The sequence below is a fragment of the Leucoraja erinacea genome, chromosome 5 (assembly GCF_028641065.1).
Source record: "Leucoraja erinacea ecotype New England chromosome 5, Leri_hhj_1, whole genome shotgun sequence".
NCBI lineage: Eukaryota > Metazoa > Chordata > Chondrichthyes > Rajiformes > Rajidae > Leucoraja > Leucoraja erinaceus.
The window spans coordinates 49405977-49420272 of NC_073381.1; the positions used below are offsets into that span (position 1 = coordinate 49405977).

Sequence of the window (14296 nt, forward strand, 5' to 3'; positions counted from 1 at the left end):
AGCACAAACCCCGTTCCTGTTAGAATAAAGGGCAAGGATGCCAGTTGTAGAGAACTTTAGATGACAAGAGATGTTGAGGCCCTAGCCAAGAAAAAGGAGTATATCACTGGTTGCAGCACAGCCTGGTTCAGAAGCTTGAACACCCAGGAACGAAAGAGACTGCAGAGTGTGTTAGCCACTGTCCAGTCCCAATTGGGTACCAACCTTTCCACAACAAAGCGCACTGTCTTTAAAAGGTAACCAATGTCAAAGACTCCAGACCACCCTGGTCATGTTCTCAGTTAGCTCCTACCATCAGGAAGGTGGTACAGGAATATGAAAAGCATGAACTCCAGGTTCAAGAACAGCTTCTTCCTAGAAGCCAACAGGCTGTTGAACATGACAACTCAGCAACTATTACCTGTAATGGATAGCATCCTGGATTGCACTATGGACTTTTTTTCTGCACTATTTATGGTTACCTACTATTATGGTTATTAATTTAATGTAGTTTTGAAATAATTACATTTTCTGTGTTATTGCATTTAGCAACAACAAGAAAGAATTTCATTGTTCCGTTGTCAGTACATATAACAATTAAATATTCTTGACTCTTACGGCATATGTAGGGATAGGCAAAATATGAAGGGAGGGACTACAGACGCTGGTTTAAATGACAGACAGACAATACAGACATAAAAGGCTGGAGTAACTCAGCGGGGTCAGGCCGTATCTCTGGAAAAAAGGAATAGCTAACGTTTCGGGTCGAGATCCGCTCAGGCAGCTGGGATCAAGTAAATCCTTGATACGGAGTGTTTGAGTATACTCAAGAGGGCATGCTCAGTGGGGCATGTAGGAGTATACTTAAGAGAGAAATCATGAGAGCAAAAAGGTGATACAAGGTATCTTTTTTAGGTCAGCTATAGGAGAATCTAGAAATTATACGTATATTAAAGGCAAATGAGTAACTAGGGAGAGAAAAGTGCTCCTTAAAACATCACTAAAGGTGTCTAAATGTGGAGTCACAGTTGATGGTCGAATGGTTAATTTAATATTTTTCATCTTTATTTACCATGGAGAAAGACATCGATGTGAGGAAACTCAGGGAAAATAATAGTGATGTCTTGGAGATGCCACATACAAAAGAAGTGCCGGAAGTCTTACAATGCATAAAGATAGATAAATCTCTGGTCCCATTTCCCATGTATTCTTGGGTATTGAAAGATACAAGGGAAGAAATTGCAGGGCATCTGGCTGAGATATTTGTATCATCGATAGCCAGAGGTGAAGTGTTGGAAGACTAATGAGGGTGGCAATTGTGCGCATTATAATAACCTTCCCACCACTGAGGCTCACCTTCCTGTGGTCCCCAGGGTCTAACTTTCTCAAATAGAGGCACACATTAGAATTTTCTCCAATAACCGTTATTGGGAAAAATTCTGAGAGAGAGGATCTATATGCATTTGGCCAAGTAAGGCCCGGTTAGGGATAGTCAACATGGCTTTATGCGTGGAAAATCGTGACAAATGAATTTGATTTTATTGAAATGGTAACCAAGAACATTGCAGGGGTAATATGGTAAAATTTTGTACATGTTGTTTAGCACGGCCTTTGACAAGATAGTGGAGTGATCTGGAATCACATGGGATCTAGATCAAGTTAGCTAATTGGATACAACATTGTTTAGTTTAGTGATACAGCGCAGAAACAGGCCCTTCGGACCACAAAGTCCATGCCAACCAGCGATCCCAGCACATTAACACTACCCTACACACACTATGGACAATTTTACATTTACCAAGCCAATTAGCCTACCAACCTGTACGTCTTTGGAGTGCGGGAGGAAACCGAACATCTCGGAGAAACCCCACGCAGGTCACGGGGAGAACGTACAAACTCAGTACAGACAAGCACCCATAGTCGGGATCGAACCCAGGTCTCTGGCGCTGCAAGGCAGTGACTCTACCACAAGTCACCATGTCACGTTAAATGGCATTATTTTATCTGCCTCCACCACTGCCCTCCAGGCACTCACCACTCTGTGTGGACACCTGGCCCCGCATATCTCCTTGATAGTTTACCCTTCTCGCCTTAAAGCTAACCCTCGTCTTTGACATTTCCACCCACGGAAACCATTTGTTGCTGTCGATTCTTTTTTGTGCCTCCCATGATTTTATATACTTCTACCATTTTCCTCTCAACCTCCGATGTTTCAGAAGAGCTAATGTCCGCATCATCCAGGACCTTTTAATCATTTATATTGGGGCTCATTCTAACAGTTGCAGAAGGCCTCCGACAGAGGTTCGAGTGGAAGTGGATTAAGAATTAAAGTGTAGGAAGGAACTGCAGATGCTGGTTCAAACCGAAGATAGACACAAAAAGCTGGAGCAACTCAGCAGGACAGGCAGCATCCCTGGAGAGAAGGAACGGGTGACGCCTTGGGTCGAGACCTTGTCTTAAAGGTAGGAAACAGGTTGCATTAGCAGAGGGTTTTTTTCACTGGTGATCTGTTACAAGTGGTGTTCCACAGTAATCAGTGCTGAGTTTGTGGATAACACTAAAATTGATAGAGGAAAATGGACAGTGAAGGTGGTTATAACAAGATTTTGATTAACGTGTTTTGTAAGACAAACCAGGATAGGGCTTACACAGTAAATAGAATATTAGAGAGTCAAAGTCGTACAGCACAGAAACAGACCCTTCAGCTAAACTTGTCCATGCCGACCAAGATACCCCATCTAAGCTAGTCCCATTTAGTCGTGTTTGGCGCATATCCACCCTTTCTATCCATGTACCTGTTCAAGTGTCTTTTAAATATATAGTGAAATAATTTCCCCTTGGGTTTCTATTAAACTTTTCCCCTCTCACCTTAAACCTGTCCTCTGGTTCTTAATTCCTACCCTGGATAAAAGACTTTGTGCATTCACCTTATAACCCTCAGATGTTATACATCTCTACAAGATCACACCTCAGCATCCTGCACTCCAAGGAATAAAGTCCTAGACGGCCTAACTTCCTGCTGTAGCTCAGGCCCTCGAGTCCTGGCAACATCCTTATATATCTTATCCGCACCCTTTCCAGCTTAATGACATCCTTGCGAGATCAGGGTAACCAAAACTCAACACAATGCTTCATATGCAGTCTCACCAACATCTTGTATAATTGCAACATAACGTCCAAACTCTACACTTTATACCCTGATTAAATGGTAGGGCCCAGGGAGTGTTGTGGAGCAAAGGGACCTTGGGTGCAGCTACATAGTTCCATGAAAATGACAGCACGGGTAGACAGGGCTGTGAAGGTGTTTAGCATGCTTGCCAGTGCTTACCAGTCAGGGTATTGTGTATAAGAGTTGTGCTGTCATATTACAGCAATAGAAGATGCTGGCAAGGCCACATTTGGAGTATTGAGTACAAATTCTGGTCAACCTGGTATTGGAAGGATGTAATTAAACTGGAAAGGATGCAAAAAAGATTTACAAAGATGTTACTGAATCTGAGGGGTTTAAGTTATAAGGAAAGGCTACATAAACGACTGTTTCCCCCAGAGTGCAGGAGTCTAAAAGGTAAGCTTAGAGGTTCATAAATTCATGTAGGCCATTGATATGGCAAATAGCTGCAGTCTTGTCCCCAGGTAGAGGAGTCTAAACCTAGCGGGCATAGGTTTAAGGTGAAAGGGGAATGATTTATAAGGACTCGAAGGAGAACATTTTCACACCGAGGGTGGTATGTGTATAGAGTGCGCTGCCAGAGGAAATAGTAGAGGTGATTATCATGACAACATTTAAAATATACTTTAATACGAAAGGTTTGCATTAAATTAAGGCAACAACTGGCAAATATGACTGGTTCAGTTGGACAACTTGGTCAGCAGGGATGAGTTGAGTTGAAGGGCCAGTTTCCATGACTGACTAAATCAGACTGATTTACTTGCTGTTAAAACTCTGACATTCAGAAAGAAAACTTACAAATTAAAATCTAAAATATTAAATATTATAAAATATATTTGTTAATCGAATTATTTCAAATATATATGTAAATTACTTGTAACAGACTTCCCTCCCTGGCAGCCATTCATCCTCATTGAAAAATGAGATGCTGAACTTGCATCAGTTTGGGTAGATTACCCAAAGCAGTTGCTTGGAAACTGCCGCAAATTGGCCATCCACCACTACGTTCCATGACAAGTCCAAAATTAGAGTGTAGCAGGACTAACAGAGGTGAAGACCTGACAAAATATCCATGGTTTCCACACTACGCAAGAACCTCAGACTTTTTGATTGTTCCATGTGTAATGCTGGCAATTCTGTGAGGATTACTGAGGTTCCTTGCAAACCGATCAGCATTAATCACATTTGATAAAGCCACTCATATTATAAACTGGACTACTGTTCTAATGAGAACGGGAATCTACTTTTTTTCCATAATTTAATTTAATATTTCTAAAAGAAAGCAAGCTTGAAATGATTTCTCATCTGTACCATATCAAATGACTTTGATTCAAAGCACAATCTGAAGAACTAAACACTGCCAGATGCTCTACTTTAATTATTACCATCAAACCAGTAATGCTCCAGCAAAAAGTCGTCAACATCATACCTACCTACAAGAAGCAATCATGTTCTGAACCCTGTAACTACTGTGTAGAATTCCTTTTGATATTGTTCCAAAGTTCAAGAAAGTCTCAGTAAACAAGTGGATTGTCATGACAAGAATCACTAAAATTCATTTTTATGGCACTGTCTTTTCACACGACACTCCCATAACTTTTTAATGATTATGATAAATACTACATTTTAGTAGTAGGAGTACAACTACCACGGAAAATTAAATAATGCTGAAATCTTTTATTTAATTTAAATATTCCATAAAGAAAATGTGAACTTAGGTACACTTGCTCTCCAACAGACAAATAACCTATTGCACTTGAAGCAACAGTAGAATAACCAAAATAAATTAACTACTAGTTGTGGGAATTGCAAACTTCCTTTCTTCCCAATATCTGCGCCAATCAACAAAGTTCAGTGAAGATCTCACTTTCCAAAGAGTTTACTTCTTACAGTTAGAATGTAACATAGAAACACCAAGACAAGGTTAGGTCTTGACTTTAGTTCTATAACTTGGGTGTCTATAGACTATGGTGAAGATTAGCAACAGATTACAGAGGAAGGAACTCAACTGTCCGTTTAATGACTGGATCATTTCACCTTTTTAGACAACCATTTTAGACCCTTTCAGACTGAAGAAGGATCTCGACCCGAAACGTTCCTTTTTATCGAGAGATGCTGCCTGTCTTGCTGAATTACTTCAGCATTTTATGTTTATTTTGTGTTTGTGATGGGAAAGCAGAAAAGCACCGGCATTAGAAATTTGCATTTTAATTGTATATAATAAAGTACAGTTTAAAATATACTGTACAGCGGACAAAATTCAATTTAAACTTCTATTTAGAAAGAACAGGGGCAAAATGTATACATTCAGAACAGTCTAATATTCATCTTGTTTTCCAAATTAAGCATACTGGTGGAAAAATGTCCTGTCTAAAATCATCTGACCATCGGAGGGAGATTGAAACTCGCCAGCAAAGGGTTAGTCCTGCACAGCAATAACCACAATCTCTTATCCATCTCTGTCTCAAAAATAAAACATAATAAACCATTGCCACGGTCCCATTTTCAACTCTTCTAATTGCAGCCGGTCACCACCACTGATTCATAAAAATGTGAAACATAATGAGGAAGTGAGGGGGAAAAAACTGAGCATAAACCAGACAATTTGGGTAAGTCAAACATGACAACACAGAAACAGGGATTGTTTTGTCAATTACAGAACTGTCTGAAGTTTCTTCCTCTCCATTTGCTAAGTCATTTGTCTGTACTTTGGTCAAAAATGGTCCATTACCTTATTTACCCAAAGTTATTCTCACGCACATCCAGCTACTTCCTTTTTGAGAAAACTGATTCCCAGAATCAAGAGAATCAACTTATTTATTTTATGCTAATAACACAATAAATACAGACATAATAATTTCCTGGTTCTTCTCAATTTCTTTCAAACTTTAAAGCTTAATTCCTACGAGTTTCTTTCCACGAGCATCAAGAACTGGAATTTTTTTAACAAATTAAATTAACTGCGTTATTTTTTATTGGGTTAGGTGGCAAGAATTTAGACAATGTAGGAATTTATAGAATTGTACAATTATTGCAACAAAGGCATTGGTTACAAACTCTACTTACAGTATATTTCACAACAGCATTTCAATCAAACTTTTAAAATGTTAAGTTATTACCAAAATGTATTTCTATTATTTTAACACTAGAAATAGTTAGTACCTGAAAGAAAATTTATCATCTCTGCCACTAAAGATTCAAAGGATTAATTTTGCATCCTGTAATTCAGAAATAGATGATACAGATATGTATATACATATGTCTCGATACAGATATAAACACAGTCCCTTATCTTTGTGGATGCAAGTTCATTCCCATGGTGCAGAGCAGGCTGAAATCCAACCCTATGATGGTCCCCTTGTTTTCAACCCTGCAGTCACATGTTTCCATTGTACTGGAGGTCCCCACCACTCACAATTCACACAAGGAACAAGTTGCAATCAGTTCTCAGGTAGCAGAACCTCAGGCCACACTGCAGCTCTGATGACCTTTAACAATAAATAATCATCAAAGCATTTTGAATTGTTTTTTGAATATCTCTGATAACAATACAAACAGTTTAGATTCTCAAATTATTTTAAATAATGCAAATAAATAGCACATTTTGTTAAACCCAATTTAACACTTTTAAATAATGAAACGCATCATCTATAATGGGTATTACCTACAAAGGCAAGGTTGGACAAACTTGGATTACTCTCTGGAATGGAGGCTGAGTGGAGACCTGATAAATGTATATAAAATTATGAAAGGTATAGTTAGGGTAGACAGTCTAAACCATTTCTACCCAGAGTGAACTGTCAAGTTTATTTTAAGGACGGAATGATGGATGCCTGGATCGTGCTGCCAGGGATGGTAGTAGAGGCATATACAATAGTGGGATTTTAGAGGCTTTTAGATAGGTACATGAGTTTATTATTGTCATGTACTGAAATGCAGTAAAAATGTTTTGTTTGCGTGCTATCCAATCAAATCATATAAAGTATACAAGAATATAATCAAGTCAGACACAAATACAAAAAGTAGAACAAAAAGGAAAATGCTAGAGTGCAGAATGCAGGGATTATGGATCATGTTGAAGCAGAGATTTCTTTAACGGCATGTTTGGCACAGACAGTGTGGGCAAAAGGGCCTTTTTGTATGATGAACTGTTCTATGTTCTGTTAATCTAAAGTGAAATAAAGAAAAACAAATGAACGCAACGTGGTATTTAAAACTAACAGCCCATTGCATGTTGTGAGGCTGAGGCACCATATGAGAAATGCATTTGATCCTTCAGTTCAATAGGATATGAACTCACTGGTAATAAAATGGCAGATCTGAGTTGTAACTGTGTTTCTGACTTGCTGGTTGCAGTTCATCAGGGGAGGGGTAATCTGGGCTGGGTAAAGCAGTTCCCTGCTGAACTGCTGCATATATCAGAGCTCAATTTAGCCCAATAGTTTAAAAAGGGTGCAGTGCAGAGAGCATCACGCTCTGCAGAATACATTATTGGAAAGAGGGCTGATATTCTCAATGTAGCATCATAAACACTGGTGCATGCACAAACATCCTGCACTTCATGAACAAGGAAACCATTTATCAACTATTATTCAGAGAATAAGATTAGTTTTGTGTCCTGTAAAATCAACAAACTTTACTCAAACTATAAACACCACATTTTCTCTCTGGATCTGTGTCTGAGGGCAGATCTACTATGAAGAATCTAATTAGAAATAAATATTGCACATGCTGGAAATACTGTATGAAATAAAAAGAAAATGCTGGAAGTGGCAGCGGGAGAAAAATAGTTAATCTTTCAGGTAATCCTTCATCAAACAAGTGTTTACTTTGTTTCTCCTTCAACAACTGCAGCCTGATCTGCTGGCCATTTCCAGCACCATTTTTGTGACTTCAAGAAACAAAATTCTCTCAGGATTATTTAGTTTACAAGATCAACTTTGGCTATTTGAATTTAGTTGCAAATGAGTACACAGGCTCTTGACACCAACCTGTATTAAATCAGCAGTTTCAGTAAAAAGATGGCATAATAACTGGCGCATTCAATAGGAGGAGATTCCTCATGCTCATTGTTGCATTCAAAATATAATAATATTCCACTTCCTTACATTGAAAACACTCGATTTGGAAAGAGAATTAAGAACCTATAGTAATTGGTGCAAATGTTTTTTATATTACGAAATCTACTATCTTCCTTCCCACTGACATTAAGCAAATAAGTATATAGTATAAGATTTGTTCTCTATTTTTATAAACCGGAATCCCACAAGTTTTCCATTGAATCCCTGGCACTATTCCCTCTGTTACCACATCCCAAACTTCTTTTACAATGAGCAGATGCAGTCCTTCTGGACAAGGAGGGTTATTATCTTATGTTTGATTAGAATTGGTTAAGAAGCAATTCAACCTCCTGATTTGGTTCTATGCAAGTGCCATCCTGTCTATCTGTTTTACCCAGCTTTTTCCAAATAACACCAATTTTCTCTCGCAAGTTTCTATCTAATTAACCTTCGAACACGAGGAATAAATCCACTGCAATTGCTGTACAAGAATTCTTCCACGTGATTAACTCTTGCAACATCCAACATCCCATTCAATAAATACAAAACATTGGAAATGCATGCCTAAGACAGGTCATGACCAACATGGCTAGATTTCAAGATTTGCAGGGATGTGAAATAAAAAGCTATTTTCAGTTACACACCAGGTTCTCAAACTTAAATATAGCAAGAAATACTTTTCATTCAAGGAAAAAAGAAAACCACCACCCAAATACTTTTCCATTGACTTCTCCAATTTCAGGTAGTCCTTGCTTTCTCCTTCCTTCCTCCCCTCCCCAGCTCTCCCACAGCCTACTGTCTCTGCCTTTAATTTCCGCGCAACCCCCCCCCCCCCCCCCCACATTAGTCTGAAGAAGGGTCTTGACCTGAAAAGTCACCTATTCCTCTCCATAGACGCTGCCTCACCCACTGAGTTTCTCCGGCATTTTTCGTCGACCTCTCTTTTTTAAAAATCTTTTCTGAGAAATGAATTATTTAATATTTGTTCCATTTTGCCATAATTACCTTTGAATTTATTATAGGCATTGCTTGGTGCCACTTCCCATAACCTGACTTTTCATTGTTTTTTTTACCTCTTAAAAATTGCATTTCAATTTCTTTCAAGCCTTGTTAAATGTTTTTGTTTTCTTTTTACATCCTCCCCCTAAACTTTACGGATCATTTTTTCTGACTTGGAATTTTACCTTTATTTCTTTGCTCATCTATGACTAGTTTGTATTATTTTGGTTGATATATTTCTCCTGGACTCTACTGATACCATACTAACTATATCTTGCACTTCAGTCTACCAAAAAGACAATTTTCCAATTTCTTTATCGTAATGAATCCTTAGATTTTATCCTAAACTTATTTTCTGCTTGGTACTTCTCTAGAAATTACCTTGCTTCTGTTTAACTTTTCTACTCTGGCTCATTCCTCCTTGTCAGATCTAGTCCAAATGTGCATCTTGATGATCCCCAAGCTGGAAAGTTTAGGAGCTTGCGAAGTTTAAAGTGTGAAGAGTGCGAAGAGTGCAAAGTTTAAAGAAATTTAGGGGCAGGGAGAACAAACTACGTGGAATTCAACACGCTTAATTAATTGTAAAAGTAATTTTTCATCAGAATTAAAGGACGCTGCATGTTTTGATAATTTTATTATTTCACAATTATTTTGTGATTGAGACATGGCATCAGACATTCCATTGAAGCCAAACTTAACACGAAACAAAACAAGTAAATGAATTTCTGCTTTTCTCACGACTAGGTCTACAAATTTTGTAAAAGTGTCCAACATGCGACTAATCGAGACCACAACTCCGGAACAGCACTAGCTGCCTTGTCACGAAGAGGCAAGCCAAAACAACCATGTGACCAGCAGAGACGTGAACTCAGAGGAGAGATGCTAAGGACACAAAAAATCTCTTTCATTTTGAACGCTGTGTTTCCTTCCCGTGCCTATAACTATTGAAGCTTACGAAACCCACATCCTAACCCACAGATCTCAGGCACCTGGGATACTCACAGCAAAAGATGAAACTAAATTACTTTTATCTTATACATGCCATGAGGGGATCCTGAATATTTGTCAAGCATTCACTATCAATATACTACATTCTCTTCCGTATTACTGAAGTAATCTATTGGAAACATTTTATTTGAAAAAAATTATCATGGCTCACCATAATCAAATAGAAACATAGAAACATAGAAAGTAGGTGCGAGAGCAGACCACCAGGTCCATCGAGCCCGCACCGCCATTCGCTCATGGCTGAACACTAAACAGACACACTTACCCACAAACAGTAGACACAAGACACAGAACACAAGACACTACCCTCCCCTTTATACCGCTATCACCCCTCTCCACCCCAAGAACCTCGTGATCTCCTGGGGGAGGCAAAAAACCGGATAAAAACCCAGGTCCAATTCGGGAAAAAAATCCGGGAAATTCCTCTCCGACCCCAATCTAGGCGATCGACACTTGTCCAGGAGATCACTCGGGTCTTACTATACTAACCATACCTAGGTCCATATCCCTGCCCTCTCCCCGTAGCCCCTTATCCCCTTGGCAGCTAAAAAACCATCTATTTTAGTCTTAAATATATTTAAAGTTTCTGCTTCCACTGTTCCCTGGGGCAGTGAATTCCATAAATTAACCACCCTCTGGGTGAAGAAGTTCTTCCTCATCTCAGTTTTAAAAGAGCCCCCCCTTATTCTGCAACTATGTCCCCTAGTTCTAGTTTCCCCGATCATTGGGAACATCCTCGGTGCATCCACCCGATCAAGGCCCCTCACGATCTTATATGTTTCAATGAGATCGCCTCTCATTCTTCTAAACTCCAGCAAGATTAATAATTGTTATTAAAATTATGCATAAATGCAGATCAAGTGAAGACTGTTCACAAACTGTTGTAACAAACTGAATACTGTTTAGTGACTAAGCAACAACACAATAAATTTTGCAAAAACATATGGCATAAATGTATTTTTTTTAAACTGCTACATGTTTGCAACATTAAGGATTTTATTAAAAGAGGAACAAATGTTCACCTTGATGTCAATATATAAATTATTGTTACAAATACAAACCTTTGCAAAATGGAAATATCTTGCTGGGATGGGTTATCGTTAATTTAGCCAAAGAAGTTAAAAAAGGCACAAGTATAATTCAAAACCTTGTATATCCTGAAAAAGAGGGGTTTTATTTTTGTTCCACTGAATGACAATTGCCCTATCCCAACTGACTCTAAATGTGCTCATTAAAATATTGTTCAAGTAGAAGAGATTAACAAGCAATCTGATGCAATTCAAGGATGGATTTTGTTTATTCCATAGGGGTGGTGGGAGGTAGTAAGGAATGTAAACTTATGACGATTTGAGAAGATATCTGGAAATGATGGTGATATTGGTAAAAATGACAGTGAAGCAGTCAATATTTTATAGAAGTGGGATTCACCAACATTTTATAGGGAAGAAAACCTGCCATACCTGTGCCAGTCTATACGTGTTCCAGTCTAAACCTTGTTTGTGTGATCGACATTTGACTGCTACTTGGCTGTGTTAAGCCAAAACAGTAAAATAATTAAACCAGGCAGGTCATTTCATTATATCAAGGTTGATCTGAACTTCAACTCCATGAAACTGTCATTGTTTTCTTGCCACGTTTACAGAAAGATACCACACTTGGAACTGACAATTTCAATTGGCCATATATCCACCACCTTTGGAAGCTGGCCCAATTGAAATTTGCAGGAATATGCCCTGGATGCAAGAAAAATACTACACAATTTCACTTCTTAACAACACAGCTCAAATTTGAAGATGTGGTTTTCTTGTTCTGATATGACCACAAGAAATAAAAGTGCCTAGAAACAATCCTTTAAATGATTTTATAATTTTCAACCTTTAAAGTAGTTGCCTGAAAATAATTGAATATCAATGTACAGCATGAATCTATAAAGTAGAAAATATATATTTCATTTAACTGCTTGGGAGGGATAAATTATATCAACATGGGCTTAAGAGCATCAATAAGTGCCAATTCCAAGCTTACTTTCTTTGATGCAAAACCCACACAAACCAAAATTTTGCAACCTGAATTCAGTCAGGTATTCAATAAAACATATAATCCAAATAACTCAAAATACAATAAACAAATTAAGTTGTGATTTATAACACTGGCATAGCAATAATCTGCCAAGTGAAACCAGCTATTGTACAGCCCTTTGCAGTCGTATTAATTAGCTACAAATCAACCAAAACAATGCTAATTGCAATGATAATTTAGAATAATTAGTTGTTTCTGCATATCACGTTACTTATGGTGTAGAAAACTCAGGCCAGAAAAATGGATTCTTGACATGACAGTGTTTTTGGTTTGGTCTTCCATAACATTCTGCATCAAGTAAAATATCTTAAATGTTGTGGTATTAACATTCTAAATAAAGCTAGCTATTTTATTTCTGACATTATTAAATTTTCAGAGACATCTTTGACAAAGTCACTTTGAAAAGTAAAAGCCAAATAGAGACAATGGTCAAAGCATTGTAGATGGAAATTTCATTTGGATAGATACATTTTAAAGAGTTCCTATATAGTTACTAATAATAACAGGGGAAGGTTGCATTCTATTATTAGCTCTGAACATTGATAATCTAGCATTATAGACTGCGACTCTCTCTCTCTCTCTCTCTCTCTCTCTCTCTCTCTTTCTCTCTCTCTGATGTAATGCAATGTGCTTTATGGAAGACTGCTTGTAAGTCCCTTGATTAAACATATTAAGACAATCACCAGATCAGTAGCAACAAGTTGGTTAAGTCATTATAGATTAAGATATTTGAAACTTACCTCTATTAATCCATTAATGTATTCAATACTCAATAATAATGAACTGGCCAACATCCAAAATAAACACAGAAAAATGTCAGAATTCACATTTTAAATATTGAAGAAACCCATTTAAATAGAAAACATTTGAAATATATTTGAGTTTCTCACTGCATAATTTTAAGAAGGAGTTATACTCAAGATGTTTTCCCTTTGTGCAAATGCTGACTGACCTGTGTGTATTTTCAGAACTATAAATATTTTCATGTCAGTAAGTACACCACTGCACAGCTGTTTGAAATTAAGCTTTCAAGAATGATGTTTAGTTCTATCCAATTTCTAAAACCGCAAATTGTAAAAAGTGTATATTGCAAACACAAATAGCAAATGCATGCTTCAGCAGTTTTAAGAGGATCTGGAAATTGGGGACAAAAATGCTGCACCAAATATTTAAGTGAATTAAGATTGATTCAGGTGATACCAAAACAGATCATTTGGAGCTAGATTCTGCATTTTTCTATTATTCACAAAGCAGACATAGCATCTGGGGAAATCAGCATCATAGTGACTCTGAAAACCACAACTGGCTTCTTCTATTTCGACTTCTTTAGAAGCTCTTACACAAAATGCTCCCACCCAATCTTCACATCAGGAATTAGATTTATAAGACGTACGACACACTTTTACCAACTTATTATAAAACTATGGCAGCCAGTCTTGCAAATGAATCTTTTTTTAAATACATCAGCATCTTAAATGTAAACATTGTAACATTAGTTTATTCAATAGCATTCAGACTTGAGACAACTTCTTCAAAGACACCAAGGAAGCATTTTGTTTTGCTAACACTACATATAAAGTTGAAAATGCTGACATCACACTTATTTAATTTTATTATATTCTTGTAAAATGCATCGTCTTAAGCAAATCTTATTTGATTGGTCAATGCATGTGATCCCAGCCACTCTATTGAACGCTAGAGCATGGGTTCGATTCTCCAAATAAAATGTTCCTGTTTCTGTTGTAGTATATTAACGTGAAACCAAGTGCTTCTCAATAGTAGAAGGAAAAGGAAAGTTTAACCCTAATAGTTAAGTTGAATATTTCAAATTTTGACCGTGCATTTTATTTGCTATATGAAAGAAAAATGTACAATCTCAGTGCAACCACAAAACAATAATTGGCATGTAGCAACAAAATTGGTCAAAAGCGAAGGGATGATAGGACTGCAAATGGCCATTGGGTCATAAGATAAGCACCACTGCCACTGATTGAGCATAGGA

General features: G+C 37.6%; 1 protein-coding gene across 2 annotated transcripts in view; it reads right to left on the bottom strand.

Annotated features, from left to right (window-relative positions):
• The window catches only part of supt3h (SPT3 homolog, SAGA and STAGA complex component), a 364405-nt gene that overhangs the window by 203056 nt on the left and 147053 nt on the right, over nucleotides 1-14296 (bottom strand). The window lies entirely within an intron of this gene.